We start from the raw sequence: 20,180 nt of genomic DNA on the forward strand, positions 1-20,180 counted from the left end.
AAGGCCTGTGGATGCATGAAATCCATCACCTTGTCACTTTTTCCCTAGTTCCCTCACCTGTAAGGGGGTTGTTCTTGCTCTGCATCCTCTGGCACTGACTGCCTGATCCTCTTGGGCTACTCACTTTCTTTGAATATAAATCTTCCTTCCCCAACTTTCTAGCATTAGGAGGAGGAGCCTTATCCCCATGGCCTGGTCTGGTCTACAGGATTGTTACAATCTCTTTCCCGGAAAGATAACACAATTCTAAGATGAATCAACAAGCAGAAGAAAGGGTGTTGTATGAGGAGCTGGAGGAGGGCAGAAGTATAGCAGGGAAGCCAGGGGAGCATGAGGCTTCAGGGGTTAATGCCTACACCTGACAGACGCCATTTATGGATTCATAAAAGAGACAAGAGGAAATAAGGCTGAAAACTTGGATGCAATGATTAAAATAGTTATTTCCCACTTATTGAACATCTATTATGTTCTAATATTACACAATTTATATTACTTATATGTACCTGTTAAGTCTCACAGCAACCTCTGAAGTCAATATTGGGATACTCATTTTGCAGATTGAAAACCAAGCTGAGGGTTACATAGCTTACTTAAGATCACACCACTGTCAGCTAGAGCAGAGTCTGAATTCAGTCTCCCAAACCTGTGTCTTTTGCTATTCTGCCATCCTTCCAACATGTGGGAGCCAGGTTTAGAGGGTCTCCAGCCATGAGTAATTTCTCAAACTAGAAATGGCATGTAAAAACAATCCCAGGAAGGTGACATCTGGGCATGACGTGATAAGGAGCTGGTCTTAGGAAAGAGAGGCAAGGATTTGCAAGACACTGTGGACAGAATTTAGCAATTAACTGGAGGTAACCATGGCTCTAAAACCTCAGTGCTATGCCACTGGGAGCTCTGTAGTCCATGTCATTGTTAAAAACAGGCTGCAGGGAGGTAACTGGTTTTGGAGGAAAGTGGTGATGTTTACTCTAGACATGCAGCATGTGAGGTGCACACATCCATGCATTGCTGATGTGGCAGAAAGGGATTGGGGAGTCTGTTGGGGAAACGAGTGCTGAGGGGAAGGAGAGGCCTCAGGATAGATACAGGTGGAACCTGGGCCTTGTAGGCAGCCCACGGAGAAGAATGTTTTAAGAATAATATAATTTAGGTTGGGGGTGTAGCTCCCTGGAAAATTACTTGCGTAGCTGGGTTTTATTTTATTTTTGGTGCTGGGTTCTATCCCCAGCACCAAAAATAGAATAAAATGGGGATTTGGGTGTTTGGGTGAACATTAGTGATCCTGGGGAGAACAGTAGTCTCGGCATAGTGTCTGGAGTAGAGTCAGGTAGAATGAATGGAGGAGTGGTCAGGAGGAGAGGGAGGCAGTGAAAGGAGACTCCTGTGTGGAAATCAGAGAATGGAACTGTCTACCAAGTGGAAGGAGAGGGTTTCAGGGTAGGAAATACCTGAATAAGTTTGTGGGCTGAGGAAGAAGAACAAGTGAAGAGGGAGAGACCGAAGTTGCCAGAGAGACTGTGCATGACAGAGGGCAAGGCAGAACAAGGAAGAGATGGAGTGAAGGGCACAGGGAGGAGTAAGCAAGAAAAAGCATTCTTCCAGGTGGGCTCAAAAGCTTCAAAAATGAACTTCGGTGGCTTTTATTTCTCATCAAAGCTGAGAGTTAGGAGAAGGTTTGGAGCCTAACCACAATAGGAAAGATCAGAAAGTAGGTGAGGGCAGCATAGGCTGATCTAACAAGAAAAGTCTAGAAGGATGCTGAGCAGCTCAGAGAAGCTGCCGCAGATTCATTACAGCACAAGTGTCTAGAGCCTCCCGGATCCTGTGAGTGGCTCTACTTGAGAACTGATAGGCTCTGGACTAAGGGAGTCCCAGGGCTGGGGCTGGGTGAGACAGATAACTGGATGGGCTTGTGGAGTTTCTGTCTTTGTTACCCAGAGCCTCTGACCCCTGGGGCACTGGTGCAGATTTAGCTGAGGCAGCAAGTGATGGAAAATCACTACTCCCTGACAGCGGCTTGGTGCAGGGGAGAGGACTTAGGTAGGGTGCCTGCTGCGAGTTACTAATGTTCTTGGTGTCTATCTATGACCCCAAGCAGTAGGCCCTTGCCAGTCCCCAGAGCTAATCACAGGGAATTTAAGAATTAGAATAGTGGAAATCTGAAGGTCATCCAGTGCACTCCTGTATCCTGTATACAACCCAGTAACTCATAGGAATGGCACTAGGGCTGAAAACAAGAGGTAAAGCAGGGTGGCTGCCTGACATTTCTCCTCCCCATGCCTCCTCCTCTTCCTCCAATTCTTTTCCATCCTTGGCTCCACAAGTCATCAAGACATGCCAATCTCCTCAATGGCCCCAGGAAGGTTTATCCAGAAAGGTCAAGTCCCAGGATATGGATCCTTGGAGGATGTGGACAGGACCCTGGAAGGCACAGCTAGGAGGTGTCATTTCCCATTTTCATGGAGAGACAGGGTATGGTCCCCCACTTCCTTTTCTAGTAGGCTTTCCTCCATAGGAAGCTCTTTCCTTTCCATTTCAAATGAGGGCTTGCTTTTCCCAGGGTTTTCACTTGTGCCTAGTGCAGGGCTTCTGAGCACTCAGAGTCTCCCACACTCACAAGGATGGAAGTAGAGCAAGGGAATTTGCACAATGAGCTTAGTTTACCTAAAGTGGAATACTAGCTCTATTACTTATTGCCTGGAAAATTCAGTTGTTTTTTATTCACTTATCAGTAATATAAGATAATACTACTAGGCACTTTCTGGAACTACAATAAGAATAATCTACGAAAAGTGATTAATATGATGGCTGACCCCATATATGATAGCCATGACAATAGTGCCCAATAGTATTATTATTTCTATAGGTGACCCCTAGGCCTGGCTGCTTTCAATTTAGGGGCTGAGCCAGCTGCAGGCAGGAGACCTTCCCATGCAACATATTCCAGTTTGGTCAATGCTGCAAGCTACAAGAACTGGGAAAGAGTACTGTGAAGACAGGAAACAGCAGCAGCTGAGACCACAGGTTGACCCCAAAAGATGTTGCACTGAAAGACTTTCAGACAGGGTAGGGGCCAGATAAAGCCCCATTTGGGGATACGAGGAGGGATCCACAGAGGACCAAAGAGATGATAGGGGTTTGAGGCAGAGCTCTAGAGGAAAGGATGGTGAGGCAGGTGCAGGTGGTGAGGTCACTCTCTATTTGGTTCCCAGGGGCCTCCACCTCCCACTACTTGGAGATCAAAACAATTTGCATGGGCTATGTGAGTCAGAATGGGTCTTCAGCAACAGTCTGTTAGACTCCTGAATGAGGAGAGACACTCTCCTCCATCTCCAGGAAAGCATATGGAGACCCCCCCCAATGCTCTTTTACTTCTACCCCCTCTTCCTCTTCCTCTCATTGCTTCCTATTTCCTTCTTTCTCTCTCTTTCCCTCTCTTTCTCTGCCACATTCTCACTTTCCCTCTCTTTGTCCATCTGTCCAGTCCTTGCACCCTGAAGTCCCACTATGGCTATGTGAGTTTATTGATTCCTGGGAGCTGGGGAAAAGCAGGAGGCAGGGCTGGGGTGCAGGCTCAGGGATGGAAATAGAAGGCTATAAATTATTTGTGACAGGAAAGCAATAGTGGCAGAGTGCTGAGCACAAGTCCTGTGTCACTATTAGATTCCTTTTTGCCTGATGACACTGTAAAAAAGGTTAAGTGTCTGCTGGAATCACACACCTGGGGGGCTGGGGCAGCCTGGGAGCAGAACAAGCCACTGAGAGCAGGTATATCAATTCTCCAGGCCAATAATATTCCTCTCATTGATCGCCACGCAAAGTTCAAAAATCTCATTACAGCCAGGCAGACCGGGAACTTTTTACAAATCAATAGAATGATATAATGTATGTATACTTAGTACAAATGTATCTATTCATCTATCCATCCATCCACAGTCTGCCTCAGGGTTTTCAAGTTAACCTACCCATGATATTATGTTATGTTATGTATGATATTATATTGCATTATATTATATGATAATAAATGGTGTGCAAAAACTTCCCCTGAGGTGGAGACAGGAAGACGTCCTATTAGCATTGAGGCAACCTCAGATAGCTCACCTTGGCAGGAGTGAGGTGGCAGCATTTCCAGGACTATGTTGGTCAAGATTTCTAGGAGTGATGCTTCCTCAGCAGGACTTCAGTAATAAAACCAGTCTACTGCATGTTTACTGTGTGCTAGGCAATGCTCTCAGTGCTTCCAACAAGTGGGTCTCTGAATCCTCACAACAACCCATTTTTCAGATGCAGCATATTATAACTTGCCTGAGGGCATTCATTTTACAAGTGGCAAATCTTGGATTTGAATTTAGGGACCCTAACATCTTCACCACTAAATTATACTGCTTCCAGAAAAAGAATCCCAAAGCCCAGAATCCAAACTCCTGGATTCTATTTCTAATCCCATGTTCTAAGAAATGAAGGCAAGGGACACCTCTGAACCTCAGTATTCCTCAGTAGAAAATGGAACCAGCGCTGAAAATATGTGTGCATGGGATCTGCCACATGTCTCTATGAAATCTTGTCCAGGTACTTAGAACAGTCTGCTGTCCCAACTTTGGAAATATTTTCTAGAGAAACAGTAGGTTGGTCTCAAGCCTGGTCATATCATTGGTTTTTGTTCAAAGAGCCTTAGAAGCAAAATGTCAGCTATCTACATACATGTGTTATATACATGTATGAATCAGCATAAATTGTCCTGGGGTTTAGAGTCTGCAAAAAATACTTAAACCCTAGTATGGGAAAAATTTTCCCTGATTTGATAAATCAGAGGAACTCCAAGGTAGAGAATGTTTTAGGCTAGATGGCCCCACTATCCACTGAGCCAGACAAGCTGTTGGTGAGGCTTCCGTCAGTGACTTCAAGTTGCCTGAGTATGCATTATAAGCGGGATCGTTCTAGAGAACTAAACTACATTTACTTCAGCAAAGGATATTTTGCCTGACTAATGCTGATAATAGCTAGGACTGGAGTCTTTGAGAGCTGCCTGTATCAGGCGTGGATCTCAGGCCTGGTCCTGAGGCAAGTCAATAAAACAAACAGCTGGAGACTTCTCATAGCAGAATCTCAAGGGAGATATCATAGATCACCCAGGAAGTTTTCACCTCTCCTGAAAATGGTCCCTGCTCAGAGAACTCTAAGGAATGAGAACATTCCTTTTTTCATATCCCAGAAACTGAAAACTGAAATTTAGTTTCTTTTGGGCTCCTTATTTTCTGGCAGTAGCAGGACTCAGCTGGGATACACAGGTTGCTAAGATTTCTCCCAAATGTGTCAAGACCTTCTGCCACTTTCATCAGCTCTCAGAAGTCAAAATTAAACTCCAAGAAATGAGAACTCTACCAAAAAGCTTGCAGAAGGGTGTCCTCAAAGTATTAACTTGAACTACCTGCATTAGAATCTCCTAGCACACTTACTAAAACACAAACCTCTGATCCCTCCTCTGACATCCTGAATTCAAGTTTCTTTTTTTTTTTAATCATTTTTATTTTTTAAACCAGGGATTGAACCCAGGGGCACCTGACCACTGAGCCACATCCCCAGCCCTATATATTTCATTTAGAGACAGAGTCTCACTGAATTGCTTAGCACCTCACCATTGCTGAGGCTGGCTTTGAACTCATCATCCTCCTGTCTCAGCCTCTGGAGCTGCTGGGATTACAGGCGTGTGCCATTGCACCCGGCCATTTTTTTTTTTAAATCTTATTTTGAGACACGATGTCACTAAGTTGCTTAGGGCCTTGTTAAATTGCTGAGGCTAGCTTTGAACTCCCAATCCTCATGCCTCAGTCTCTGGAGCAACTGGGATTACAGGCCACCCCACCCAGCCTGAATTCAAATTTATGTACTCTAATATTTGAGACAAGCTTAATCCAGGGGGTGAGGGAACCACCCTACTGGTTCTACATGGGGTCCTTGAGAGAGTTAGGAGGAAATCTTAGTGAGTGAAGAAAGTTCCATACTCCTATCCATATACATTTCTTACCATTTGTTAAACCTGACTCTGACTGATGCTGTCATCCAAATTCAAGAAACTACCAGGCCCTCTGTGGAAACTAAGCTATTGGTCAAAAGTAAAAATCATTTCAAAATAGTTTTTGTACATTTCAGGTTGATATATTCCCAGTGGTTTCCTTGATACCAGGCATATTCTATGCATCAACTTAGCCTTCTCAGACTGGCACTAAGGGCAATAATCCTTCTACCACGTGTCCCTTGGAGCCCAGGCCAGAGACAATTTACCGGGCTAGATGGGCCATGGGCCTGGCCCAAGGGGGCAATAGTGATGGTTTATATGATGAATGGTAAGCATATGGATTGATTTAACTTCAAGATATGCATAGGTTTAAAAATTAAGGGGCAATGTGTTTAACTAACCATTTGGAAACCAGTCTGCGGTGCATGCCAAGCCCAGAGTGTGACCAGACTAGCTCCTCTGGTCACAGGCCCTGCCCTCATCTGTCAAGGCTTCTAGCTGGATCTGGGGTCTACCGGCTGTCCACTCCATGGTCCTGCTTGGAAGATTCAGGAGGCTTGAGGACTCCACAGTATAATGGAGAGTGGGGGCTGCTGCTGGGCATAGGCACCCATTCTGTTCCTCTCCATCCTTCTCCACAAGCCAGTCCACCTCCATGTGCAAGCAGAAGGAAACCTGGAGGGGTGTTTACCTTGGCAGCAGTAGGTATAGACCCACTAGTGACTGCCTGGTCTCCCTGCCTCTAACCCTTTTCACCTCTCATCTTGTTACTCAGGTACTCAAAAGCAATCCATCAGCCCCTCTCTGACTCCCTCTGAAAGAAAGTGATGTGGCTAAATCCCACAATTGTTTCTTATTACCTACAGGATAAATTCAGAATTCCTCAATCTAGTCTTCAAAACATTCCCCAATCTGGCTTTCCCTGAGATTTCCCATCTATTTCTCCCTATTTCCCTCTTCCCCTTGGGCTCCACACAGAACTGAGTCCTGATGCCCTGCCTACTCAGCTCACATTAAGTCCTCCCTTGGACTCTGAGCTCTACAAGGGCAGATGTCCCCACCTAGCACCAAGGCCCCAACTGAACATAATACTTAATAATTATTTGTTGAATAACAAATGGATGCTATTAATATCAATAACAACAATAATAGAATCTAAAGGGATATAGTGAGTTAACATAATCTCACCATGTACCAGGCACTGTGCTAAACACTGTACAAAACACAATGATACTAATTTTCACAATTACCTATGGAGATTATTATCTCTGTTCTATAGACATGGAAACTAAGGCTCAGAGAGGTTAGGTAATTTGCATAACACTACACAGCTGTTAAATAACAGAACCAGATTTGTGTTGGGGATCAAACTCAGGGTTTTGTGCATGCTAGGCAAGTGCTCAACTACAGATTTACATCCCCAGCCCAGAACTAGAATTTAAACCTAGGTGTATCTCTCCCGCACTCGTGCTACTAACCACTAGGTAGAATAAATCAGCCATATCAGGAACAGATGCTAGAATTCATGAGAAAGTAGGCCTCACTGAAGAGGTGCATATAATAACGGTAAAATAATAACTATACTTTATTCATATTCACTATCTGATAGGTATTGCTATCAGTGTATTTTCTCATTCAAATCTTAAGTAATACAACTTTCTTCTTCTCTTTTTGGTGTCAGGGATTGAAACCAGGGGCACTTAACCACTGATCCATATCCCCAGATCTTTTTATTATTATTATTATTATTATTATTATTATTATTATTATTATTATTATTATTATTTTTAATTTTGAGATAGAGTCTTTCTAAGTTGCTCAGGGCCTCACTAAGGCTAGCTTTGAACTTGCAATCCTCCTGCCTCAGCCTCTGAAGTTACTGGGATTATAGGTGTGCACCACCATGCCCAGTTTAACCACAACTCTCTTAAATAGGTCTGCTCTCTATTTTACAACAACAGAGAGGCTAAGCAACTTGCCCAAGGTCACATGCTTAATGGCACGGTAGCCAGACTTTAGATTCAGGTCTGTGTCTCTAGTATCTGAAGGCTGAATGATAGGACCTCTGGGAAATTTCCATGTTAATAATTTTTGTGTTTATTAATTATTTGAGCACAAACACATTTTTTTAAGTCTTTCCACATGCATGATCTGCACAACTAAGTAAATGTATCTGTAGACAATTAGCAGCGGATGCATTTGGCTATGATTCTAAACATGCTTGCCCTTTATGTGTGCCATAGTTCATTCAATAAGAATCACATTTGTCACAAATGAATCATAATTTATGAATCATTAATATGATTGCATAATACCACATATAGATGTGTTTCTTGGTTTCTGTGCTTTTAGAAACTATTTCTATGATTAGTGTATCTTTATATTCCTGTTGGCTCTAATGCATTGATCCAAGATTTATAACAGTAGATATCTTTATCAAAATCTACTTCATGAATATCTGCCAAGTTGTGTCTATTTCTGTTAAATATGTTAGCCATGGTGAGACTCCACGCCCATCACTGCTCTCTTCTCAGGGCATCTGAGATTCTCACATCACAACTGTGTTTTTATACTGGTCTGTGCATCGGTATTGACGTGCATAAATGTGTATTTGTATACCTGTGTATCTCTCTGTCTATGGCCAGGATGGGGTGGGGTGGGGGATGTGGAAATGAGAGAATTATTAAATGCCAAGTAGATGTGCAATAAATGCCATTGATTTTATAAACTCCAACTTGTCTTCAGTCTCCTTCCATTCTTTATCCTGGGGGCACTGCAACAAAAACCTATTTTAAATACCTTGGCTTCAACCCTCCCCCGCCCAAAAAAGTGTCAATATTTTATTTGGATTTTTAACTTCGCTCCATAACAGTTGTTTGACCTCCTGACTCGTGCAAGTCACATAAATTGTGGGACTTTATTCAGGAGCCATGTTCCTGCTATTGAATAAGCAATTTGGGAGGGTGAATTAATGACTTGTGCTGTTGCTGGAAAGTCCCTGAAGAAATATTAAAATTGCTTGCAGACTGAATCGATACTCAGTGAACACCCAGCAAGAGGGCTTCAGCTCTGGAATGGCCACAGAAGGCAGGAGTCAGAGGGGAATTCCTGCACCCAGCTTGGCGAGCCACCCCCACCCCCACCTTTCCCTCCATCCCTGGAGCTCTGTCATTTTCAGTAACAGCCAAGTCTTATTAAACCCCAACCAGGATAGAGCTGATTTGTCCTGTCTCAGGAAGGAGGCTCAGGGGACAGTTCACTCTCTTACTAGCAATGAGAGCCCGGAGGCCTTATTGGAGGTGATGGTCTAGACACATCCACCTGCTGGAGAGACAGGATGGTGCTGCTGCTCTCTGGCAGGCTGCTCCCGAGCTTCAGAAGACTGCAACTGTGACCATTTTCTGCAGGGTGTGCAGAGGGGCTGGGTGTTGCAATGCTGGCTCTCCTCTGTGTATGTCTGACCAATGTTTACCATTGCTCTGGTGGCCACCTGACTCTAGCTTTTGTGTACAGAGTGCCTGTGGGGTGGGACTGAGAGTTTGAAATGTGCTGTGTGCTACTGTGTATTGAAATGTGTTGACGCATTCTGGCAGGTGGTGGAAGGTTCGTTACGTGGTGTTGTATCAAGGTGACTGTACTTTGTGTAACACTGAGTCGAAGGAATTCGAGTATTGTTTGGTGGCAGTGTCTGTGTTTCTGTTTTGAATTATTGTGTTCATTGATCATATCGGCATCTTTTTATTCATAAAGTATGTCTCAGAGATTAGGTTAATGGGTGTCTCCTTGATGATGTGGGTTGAGTAATGATATTGGAGCTGGGTGGTGGTACATGATTAGGTAATTGCTCTAATTGCCTTCTTGGTGTGGTTGTGGGTGAAAGGGCCCATCCTTTGGCTTTTTTAGCCTACTCAGGCCTGGTCATTTGTGCTGCTCCTTTCCAAAGGGAAGATTCTAGAAATGAAAAAAAAAATCTCTTTTTGGGGGAGGGTACTGGGGATTGAACTCAGAGGCACTCAACTACTGAGCCAAATACCCAGCCCTATTTTGTATTTTATTTAGAGAGAGAGTCTCACTGAGTTGCTTATCACCTTACTTTTGCTGAAGCTTTGAACTCACGATCCTCCTGCCTCAGCCTCCTGAGCCTCTGGGATTACAGGTGAACACCACCACACCCAGCCACAAATCTCTTCTTGATGATCAAATATAAAGTTCTGTTCTTTTTGAAACAAACTGCTTCTGCTCCACTGAACAGGTCTGACTTTACCACAGGCTGAGGTCCTGATGCCACCCTCCCTATGTCTGCCTAAATTGGAGAGCGAAGCCCTTAGGTGAACCCCTATGCCTGTTCAAAGTCTAAGTCCCAGCGGGGGCTAGAGGAGAATGGATGGGAGTCAACTCTTCAGACCTAATGAGGATAACATGAATTCTAGTTCCAAGAACTCCATTCCTCTCCATTCTGTGGCCATGGCCAGCAGCATCTTCTTCCTTCCTAGTATCCCCAGATGATGTGGCTTAGCAGCAGCTTGCACACAAAGGGAGGTTACAGGTACATATAGTAGGTGTGACCTTCTAATAGGGCACAGGGTCCTTGTTCTGAGCTTGTAAGTAAAAGTACGAATGGGACTTAAGACTACAAAAATATGGACTGGGGTTGTGGCTCAGCGGTAGAGCACTCATCTAGCACGTGCAAGGCCCTGGTTTGAACCTCAGTCTCACATAAAAATAAATAAATGAAATAAAGGTATTGTGTCCAACTACTTCTAAAAATTAAAAAAAAGACTGCAAAATTATACAAAATATACAGAGCTTTCCAAGAAATTACCCATGCCTGCACTTCCATTTATTCTGAGTGCATATGAAGTGTGACATGGCAGACAAATGAGTACTTCATGGGTTCAAGTCCTAGTTCTGCTATGCAACTGGTGACCTCCAGCAAGTTATTAACTTCTCTGTTCTCCAGTTACATCATCTGTAAACAATCCCACAAAGCCCTGTGGGGTTGTTCATGAGGCTTAAATCAATTAATACAAGCAACATGGTTAGAACAGTTCCTACTGCAGTAATCACTGGTTAGCTATGACTGTGAGGAGGAGGAGGAGGGTCAATATTAGGGCTTGAGTAAATTGAGTAAATCAGCCCTAAGATTAGCCAATGCACATATACAAAGAGGTTTACAAGTGTGTTGATGTACATAAGATCCTAAGGCAAATCAAGAAGAAAAAGAGAGAATGTGTGTGTGTGTGTGTGTGTGTGTGTGTGTGTGTGTGTGTGTGTGTTTTAAGCAGAGAAGTTCAATAAAAAAGCAGTCAGGTAGCATGGGAAAAGGAAGCAGCTCCTTTCTGGTTTCTGGTATATTTGGGCAATGCAGGGGCTAGGGGTTGGTGGAGGCCACCATTGCCCATCTCCGTCTTGAGGTGGCAGCCAGCCCTTTGGTGATGAATAGGCTGAAAGGAAGATGACAGCCCTCATGCAGATTTTACACGTATAAAAAATATACTTTGAGGATAATTCAGCTCTCACAATTCCAATTCAGCTCATTTAAAATTTTTTCTAATTAAAAAAATCTGAACTTTCACCAGTTAATGGGTATAAATGAGAGATAGTAGAATGTAGGTATTAAATTTGACAACAAATAAAAGGGTAATAAAGTAACCATTAAGACATCAGACAAATGACCATTAGAGCTGTTAGGATCCTTGGAAGTTCCCCAAGTTGAACTTGGTTAACTAAGCCAAAGGGGCAAGGAGAATTTCAGGCAAGAATGAAACTAGAACTCAGACTCATTCTATAGAATTTCCCATGGAGCTGGAAGAAACATCATTGTGTATTTGGGAAACCTTTGTTTTGATCTTTATTCTTGCCAGACACAGAGTAAATAGGCATAGCAAATAGATTAAGTCCAAATTAAATTTTGTTTCTTGAACTCTTTTTTTTTTGGTGGTGGTACTGAGGATTGAACCCAGGCACACTTTACCATTGAGCTACATTGAAGCTCTTCTTGTTTTTTTTTTATTTTGAGACGGTCTTGCTAAGTTGCTGTGGTTCTCACTAAGTTGCCGAGGCAGGCCTTGAACTTGCAATCCTCTTGCCTCAGCTTCCTGAGTTGAGGTGATTATAGGTGCACCTGGCTCTTGACTTTTTTTCTTAAAATTATTTACTCCTTAGCAATGAAAATAACTACAATGATTATCAGATTCCCACGCTCCCTGGGAATATCCAGATATGCAAGACCCTCGTTGACAGATTTAGCTTGAATTCATCAAATATTTGTTTGCTGCTTCCTCTCCCTTTTCATCCTTTCTCTTATCTCCATTTCGGCCCTCTAATCCCCTACTCTTCCTGTTTACCTCCCTCTCCTCTCCTGTCTGTGACATTTAAGAATCATAGAAATCGTTCAAACCCATCACAAGAGGATTTTTTTCCTACTATCATTTCATTTTATCTTTAAAAGAAAAAAAAAAACACCCTACAAAATGCAAAACACCACAACCCATGAAAATGCCATGCAGTTGGGAAAATGCCAACCTTCAACTCCTCAAGCCACAGCAGGCTCATCCAGAGGAGGAGTGTGCACTTGTACACAGTACACACTCACACACACACACACACACATACACACACACACAGGTTGAGCTCACAAAGTGAACAAAGGGGACAATTACCTGCCCAATTCTGTTCAATGGTCAGAGAACTGAATTGCAGAGACCCCCCCCACTTCCTGCCATTAAAAAGCACACAGAACAGATCTGCTTCTTAAATCTACTGGGCTCACAGGATACCATAATTCTCACTGGCCTTTATGATACACAACACTATTCATAGAATATCCTTGTGGTTCTTCAAGTTTTCTTTTTAAAAAGATTTCAGTGTTTATGCAAATACAAACCAGAATGCACACACACTGATATAGACACATAACAAGAAATACACACTAGCTGGGTGAGGCAGCACATGCCTGTAATCCTAGCAACTTGGGAGGCTGACTTGGGAGGATCATAAGTTCAAGGTTAGCCTCAGCAACTTAGCAAGTTCCTAAGAAACTTAGCAAGAAGACCCTGTCTCAAAATACAAACATAAAATGGGCTGGGGATGTGACTCAGTGGTTAAGTGCTCATGGGTTCAATCCCTGGTACCAAGAAAAGAAAAAAACTTATAATAAAAGGAAAGAAACACACACTTAACAATTACTACTACAGTAAGAATAACATTTGTCAAGCCCTTAATATCGGCCAAGTGCAAGTCTAAGCAGGTTTATGTAGATTAGTTTATTTAACCCTCATGACAACCTATGAGAGACCTACATGATTATACCCATGATATATGAATGAGAAAGCTGAGGTCTAGAGAGGAAATGAAATTGCTCAAAACCATGTAGCCATGGAGTAATGAAGTTAGATTCAAAGTTTTCCCCAGAGCTTCCTTTCTTACTTTATGCCACACAACTGTATGTGAATTGCCTAGCATATAGTAGGTGCTTAGCAAAGGTTTTCTGAATGTATAAATGAAAGAATAAATCAATAAAAAATCAAATCTATTAAAAACCTGATTGTCTCCTTAAGATGGCAAAGTGGACCCCCTGATGAATGACAAATAAGCTTCAGCTTATGTGTACAAAGTGATCTTCCTGACCAAAATATTTGGGGAAGCAAAGTTCCTCTCAGCTGCCCCCACTAACTTCTTCCACTACCCAGTAAATGCCAGCCTACTTTCAAACCAGAAATCAGACCCAAATGCAGCAAAGATACTTTCTAGCTGGGCACAGTGGGGCATATCTGTAATCCCAGCTATTCAGGAGGCTTAGGCAGAAGGATAGCAAGTTTGAGGCCAGCCTCAGAAACTTAGACTGAATCTCAAAATAAAATAAAATCAGGCTGGGGTGTAACTCAGTGGTAGAGCTCTTGGGTAGCATGCTTGAGTCCTAGGATTCCATGCCCAGAACTGGGGGGAGAAAAACTAACCACAACACTTAGTTTCCTAGAACATTTTTCTCTGAAAACAGGTGTTTCCCAATGTGTTGTTTCTGTGCCTGCATAAAAACTGGGAAATCCAATCAATTAGGTGAATATTTCTAATATACCAGATCTTTGGCATCATATGGACAACCTTTATAGATGATTGACTAAAGTTTTTGGTTTTCATCCAGATGTTTGGGAGTTGCCACAGTCATTAACCTGTTTGTCAGCAAGTGCTCATGCATTTCCAAGACACGTAAGTGAACACTAAAGAGGAAAAGAATAACCCAGAATAAAACAGACTAAAGAGGACAGGGGTAGCAGCTATTCGAAAAATCAGTCAGGCAAATGGCATTGTGGGAATGGGTTGCTACCTTGGAGATCCATTAGAACATGGATCTAGCTCACAAGAGACTCATGTGCTTAAAGACCTTTAAAATACAGCTGTATCCTTGGCTGTCTAAAGAATCATATCAATCAGATCCCTGCACAGCAAAGCTGATGGATCAATCCCAGCATCCAGCACAGCAAGCAGCCTGCCCACGGTGCAACCAATCCACCCTCTCCACACTGCCTCTTCTCCAAATGCCTGTGTGTCTGTGTACTCGGTGTCTCTACGCATTGGCAGTCTAGGCTGTAGATTTTGCAAAGCTTGGCGTAAATCTGGTTTGTGACTTTGTATATGTACCTCTATTTGTGATTTAGTGTTCTGCCTTTTCTCACTTCTCCTACCTCCATTTCCTTCTCCTCTGTGTTTTAATGCTGTTTACAACTTCCCTAATCATAGAGCAACAGAGCTATCTTTCAGTATCTCTGATACAGCCAAATGATTTTTCTTACTCGGGTTTTTTCTCCCCTGGACTTAATTTATGTTTTTGCAAATAGGAACTTTAGATTGTTCTATTCAATAACATTTAGGGTTACTGCTTTTATCAAAGGGGTTATGACACTAAAAGACTCCTTTCAAGGGACATTTGTTTATTCTCATGAGCAACTGGCTCTCCCTACGTGTAAGAAGGCTGAGTGCGTGCAAGTGTGCATGCACAATGTCCTCTTCAGTTTGTGCCTCTATGCTCCACTGCTCCGTGTCAATGCCACTTGGCACTGGCAGGAAGAGCCCAGCAAAACCATGATGTAGACAGCAGCCCCAAAATTCCAGAGACAAATCCAGGTGGTGGGCCCATCATATAGATGACCACTGAGTCCTCTTAGGAGGGGATCCACATATAGCTTATAGGGCCACTTCCTCCAAATTCCCCCATGCACTCCTTCATCTCAGAGAAGGCTTGCAATGACATTATTCACAAGCAAGGTGTTGGGATTTTATTCTACAGGTGTGAGTTGGAGGGAAAACAGGACCATGATTCTCTTTATCCTGGGCCACTTATTGCCCTTTTTCCTTCTCTTTAATTCGTTTTACACCTTTTCCCCTTTCCTAACTCTATTTGACCTTGGATTCTGGTCTCTCCCTTCAAACAAAAATCTGTCACAAGGGGCACAATACCTCCAGAGAAGCAGTTACCTGGCCTGACAGGCCTGGAGACCAGTAGCCAGAGAGGCCAGCCCATCACTCCACTCCTGGAAATAAATCCCATTGTATTTGCATTCTAATTTTCCACATAAACAAAGGCCAGAGTACTCGCTTGGGCAGCATCAGTGGACGAATTTAATTAGAAATGAAAAGTTTATAGGGCCCTCTTTAATGCGATTAATGCTCAGTTAACATTTATCACATTCGTCTGCTGGAATCGCCTTTTCTAAGCAGCCACTAGCCATGAAATGAATTTCTCTCAACTTTTTTTGTACCTGCCCTGGGAGGTCATCTCTTAAGGAGTCCGCATGACCTTCCGAGCTGTCTCTTAACAGTCAAGTTAACGGGCGATGAGAGTGGAGGAAGAGGCAGATGTCATCTGCTGAGTGGGAGGCAGGAGGCTGAGAGTGAGGGCCAACACTGTTCTAAGGAGCAGCTGGCCCTGAACTGGGGTTGTCCCCTCTATAGGGAGCTGAGTGCTTAGTTCTGAAATCTAGGTGAAAGCTTTCAGAGTGTGCATGCTTCCCCCTTCCCAGTCTATTTTTGTGGCCCAAACTGACAGTGTGGCTGGTCAGTGTCGCTCCAAGCAGGCTCTCACTTCTCTCTCCCTGTCTTCTGCTGTTTGTCTTCTACCTCCCCCAACCCTTATTCAGGATCCTGTTAGGCTTTCCTTCCAAGAACCACAGTGATTGGGGTCAGAAAGCCAAGCCCCAACCTCAGTATACCTCTGTCCCTCTGGTTCTCCCCGAGGCCGGACAGTCACAGTCAGTCGGAAGGCTGTCTGCCCTTAGAGAAGCAGAGGGGAGAGGGAACATGAAACCTCTGTTGGTCCCTAGAGGAAGGATGGCCTTCCTTATCTTATCAAGTTCTCCTCACTCTTCAATTAGAATCTACCGAGATTGGCTCCTGAGTGTAGAGAAGGAGAGAGAGGAAGGAGAGGGAAGGAACTGTGGAAAGGGGGTGTTCACTCTGCTGATGTTAGAAGGAGATAACTATCCCAGCCCTTGTCCAAAGCACTGTCTCCCTTTGAGGTGACACGGCAGATAAAATAATACAACTGCTACCAGTTTACCTAGCAGGATATTATACACACTTACCACTCCAGCCGTCATACACAACTTGACACTCTCACCTCCAATGAAGAAAACACATGCTGCTCACCAGTGGACACCCCCAGACATGTGCATGTCCACAGACTAACAGTGTCAGGACCCTATGTGGACCTGCCCTGACCCTTACCTATTGACCCATCAGGATGTCTACTGTCCTTTTGACCCTGTGCTCTCTGTATTGCATTTGCTAACACCCAAACAAGCAGGCCCTCCAAGTGATGGCAAGGACTCTTGTTTGGGGACCAAATAATCCTATCAACTGGAAACCTGAATAGTAGACCACTTGGGCTGACCAGAGTGACTCCTTCCAGGAGCTCCCTGGAATGCTAGGCCATTTAGACATGGGCACAAAAGCCAAGCTTGGCTAGATGCCACCAGCCCATATACATTTTCTAAATCAGAGCTACACAGAGGCCCCCACCACATGTTCACCAGCTTCTCTCAGGGTAACACACTAAGGCACACACCAGAGCTCACCCTCTAGAATTATAATGAGAGCTGGCAGAATAAGGGGCCAAATGAGGGGCTCCTCCCTGACCATCTCCATGGTCCATCAGGTCAGTACTGTCCATAAAGCTCCTGGCCTCTTCAGCTTCCTTCATTTACCTACCAGACACGGGCAGGGCAGCAGAGCCCAGCCAAGACTCCAGGGTCAAGAGGGAGCACCAGTATTATGGAGTGCTGTCCCCAGCACTTGCTTCTATTTGCTTGAGCTCTGGGGATTCTTTGTTCTTCCTTTTTACCCCTTCGTTCTCTCCCAGTTCTCTCTTCTCCTTCCTCTCTGATTTCTTAACTCCACTTTTCCCTTCTCAGCCTGCTGCCCTGTCTTGCCTCCCTCCAGGAGCTGCCCAGCATATCAGCTGGCTTCCTCTGTTCCTGATCGCTGCAAAGGGAGATGGCTATGAGTGGAGCAGGACTGAAAGCAGGCAGAGCAAAAGTCCAGAGAGAAGTTACCAGAGGCTCTGAGTTGAGGGGCCTCTAATGTGGAAGCCCCAGGAAGCTAGGCTGCCCCCTCTTCTTCCGGGCCTTTCTCTCACTCTTCCTTCTCAGCCTGCTAGGGACCAGGCTGGAGCGCCTGCACTGCAGCAGCCCGTGGATACTGTTGGTGTTGTGCAGTGTGCCGAGGGGGCAGGGGGCAATATCCACCTCCAGAGCTCCGGTGAGTCCCTCACAGAAGGCACTACACCACTCCCAGCTCTGCAAGTTTATCCCCCCAATGTCACTTCTTTTGTTCCACTCTCTTTTCAGAAACTTTCCTACTTTCTCTTCCCTGGCCTCTACTCTTTTATCACCTCTGAACTGCTCCTCAATGTCTCATCAGCCTGGACCAGCTGCCTGGAGCTGTTGCTCCCTTCAATCACCTTAGAGACCTAGAAGGGTATCAAGGACTCTGGCTCAGATGAGCAGGATCCAATTCTCCTTTTCAAGCTCTGTGGATGCATTCTCTGACCCTGCCACATGCTCCTGTCCTAAGGAACCCCAGCCAGATCAAAGCAGCTCCCAGACAGCTCTTTTTCACCTTTCAGCTTCCCACCTCCCTCCTCACTCTTGCAGTCCACATCCTCACCTCCTGTCCCCTTCCCATTCACGTCTCTTCTCCTCTCCTTCCCATACTCCCTTCCCCATGACCTTCTGGACTAAGGGGCTCAGAAAATGTCCTCTCCTCTAGCACTTGCACTGAGGTTACTGCTCTGGCCTAAAGCAGAAAGACTAGTCAGTGTATTGAGTTACATAGACCAGAGGCTGCCTATCTAGGGCCAGGATGAAACAAGCCCTGTCTAGCACAGAGTTATCAAAAGAGTCTTCCTGGGTTGGGGATGTAGCTCAGCAGGAGAGAGCTTGCTTAATGTATGCAAAGCCCTGGGTTCCATCCCCAGCACCCTCCTCAAGCTTTCCTATATCAATGCCTACAGGTCAGGCTCCCATAAGCCATGGATCCTCCCAGAGCCATGTACCCTCCTTGCCAGAATCTGGAAGACATTTGTGTTGTAAGTAGCTGCCCCTTCACCACTTTTGGCAAATAAAAGTCTTGACAGTCTGGACTTGTGGGCACTAACCTCCTTCCCCGACATCCTGATAATAAAATGAATAGAATGCTGCCCAGTGACTCAGTGCTGCTCCTCTCTTTAAACACAAAACTTCTCATCGTGTCATCTCTCAAGAAATGTAGGGAGGGGTCCTGCTATTTTTATGATTGAGGACAAGTTATAAGGTGATCCTAGCTCTATGAACACTCTCATCTGCCTCCTACACACCTTCCTCTCTTACCAGAAAATTCCCTGGTACGTGGGGCCTGCTCCTTTTCCTCCAGGCAAGGCCATTTTCCTCTTATTTCCCATATGCTCATCAGCTCTCTGTGCCCTGCCCTCCTCAGGAGGCCCCAAAGCAGCTGCCTCTGCCACCATGCCCTGCCTGGCCTCTTAGCCAGGTCCAATCATGCATTTCTGACCCAGAGCCTCTTCTTCATTTCTTGGCACCCGGATTATTGGGGGAGGCTTTGAAGACTAGGCCTGGGCCTGTCCTAGGGAGAGCTCTGCCCATGACTATGTCCCAGTGCCATGCCTCCTGTTGGAAGACCTGGCTTGTGAGTCACTGGACCATAGCTTGGGAGGAAGAGTTATACTGGAAGAGTGTCTTCTTGGTTGCTGATGTGGTTGGTCCCTAACTAGCATTGCCAATGGATCTGGGGCTGGAGTGTTGAAGCAATGATGGACAGCTGGTCACACAATTGTATGTCAGACAGTGATATGGCATTAGTTCAGCAAATTCTCTCTGATTGGGAGCTAATTAAACTATAGAGTATTACTATGCAAATAATTTTAAAAAAATCTGGTCCCAGTTTTCTGAAATGAGGCATCCTTAGCTCAGCCTTATTACTGCTACCACTTTGCCCACAGCCCACTGACTTATTGGGCCCAAGTACAAGGTACCAGGCCTTTGCCTGTGACTATAGGTCATGTCCTGTGGGCCTTCCTCCCTTTCCTCCTCTTGGCCTCAGAGGTCTGCACCTAACAGCAGACACTGGTGGGCACACAGAAGACCCACACGTAGAAGACATTGACCTTTATGTCTATAATCCATCATGAATATATTCAAGCTGTGCAGTGGTAGTACCACAACAGAAAACATGACCAACAGGAGAAAACACCTCAACCCAGAGGTTCAGTGGTAGATAGATAATCCTAGGTGATGTCACTTTTCCCCACCTGGTATGTCTCCTGTGCTATGGAGATTGGTTGGGAGACACTGTTTCCCATTCCTCAGATCTCAGTTCTCACTCTGCCTTCTCCAGATGCACCCAGAGTGAGTGACCTGTGCCTGCAGCTGTCTCCCTTGCAGGAATCTGAGCTCTGGACACTGGCTTGGCTGGTCAGAAGGTATGAGAAAGCAAGTAGGGAGCCAGAGAATTGGCAGGTCAGGTGAGTATCCTTTACTGCATTCTTTTAAGGAACAGGAAGTGAAGAAGGACTTCTTTCTAGTATATTAATTTTCCTCTTAATATAAGAACTGCAGCCCTAGTTAGCAGTAATGCCAGACCTGAGCACCAAGAGGCAAAACTGCTAGAG

The 20,180-nt window shown here is 44.6% G+C and overlaps 1 pseudogene; it reads right to left on the reverse strand.

Moving 5' to 3' along the window:
* LOC143388994 (paired box protein Pax-2-like) overlaps nt 1-20,180 on the reverse strand; it is a 77,711-nt pseudogene that overhangs the window by 47,595 nt on the left and 9,936 nt on the right.

Source organism: Callospermophilus lateralis, unplaced genomic scaffold, assembly GCF_048772815.1.
Source record: "Callospermophilus lateralis isolate mCalLat2 unplaced genomic scaffold, mCalLat2.hap1 Scaffold_43, whole genome shotgun sequence".
Classification (NCBI taxonomy): domain Eukaryota; kingdom Metazoa; phylum Chordata; class Mammalia; order Rodentia; family Sciuridae; genus Callospermophilus; species Callospermophilus lateralis.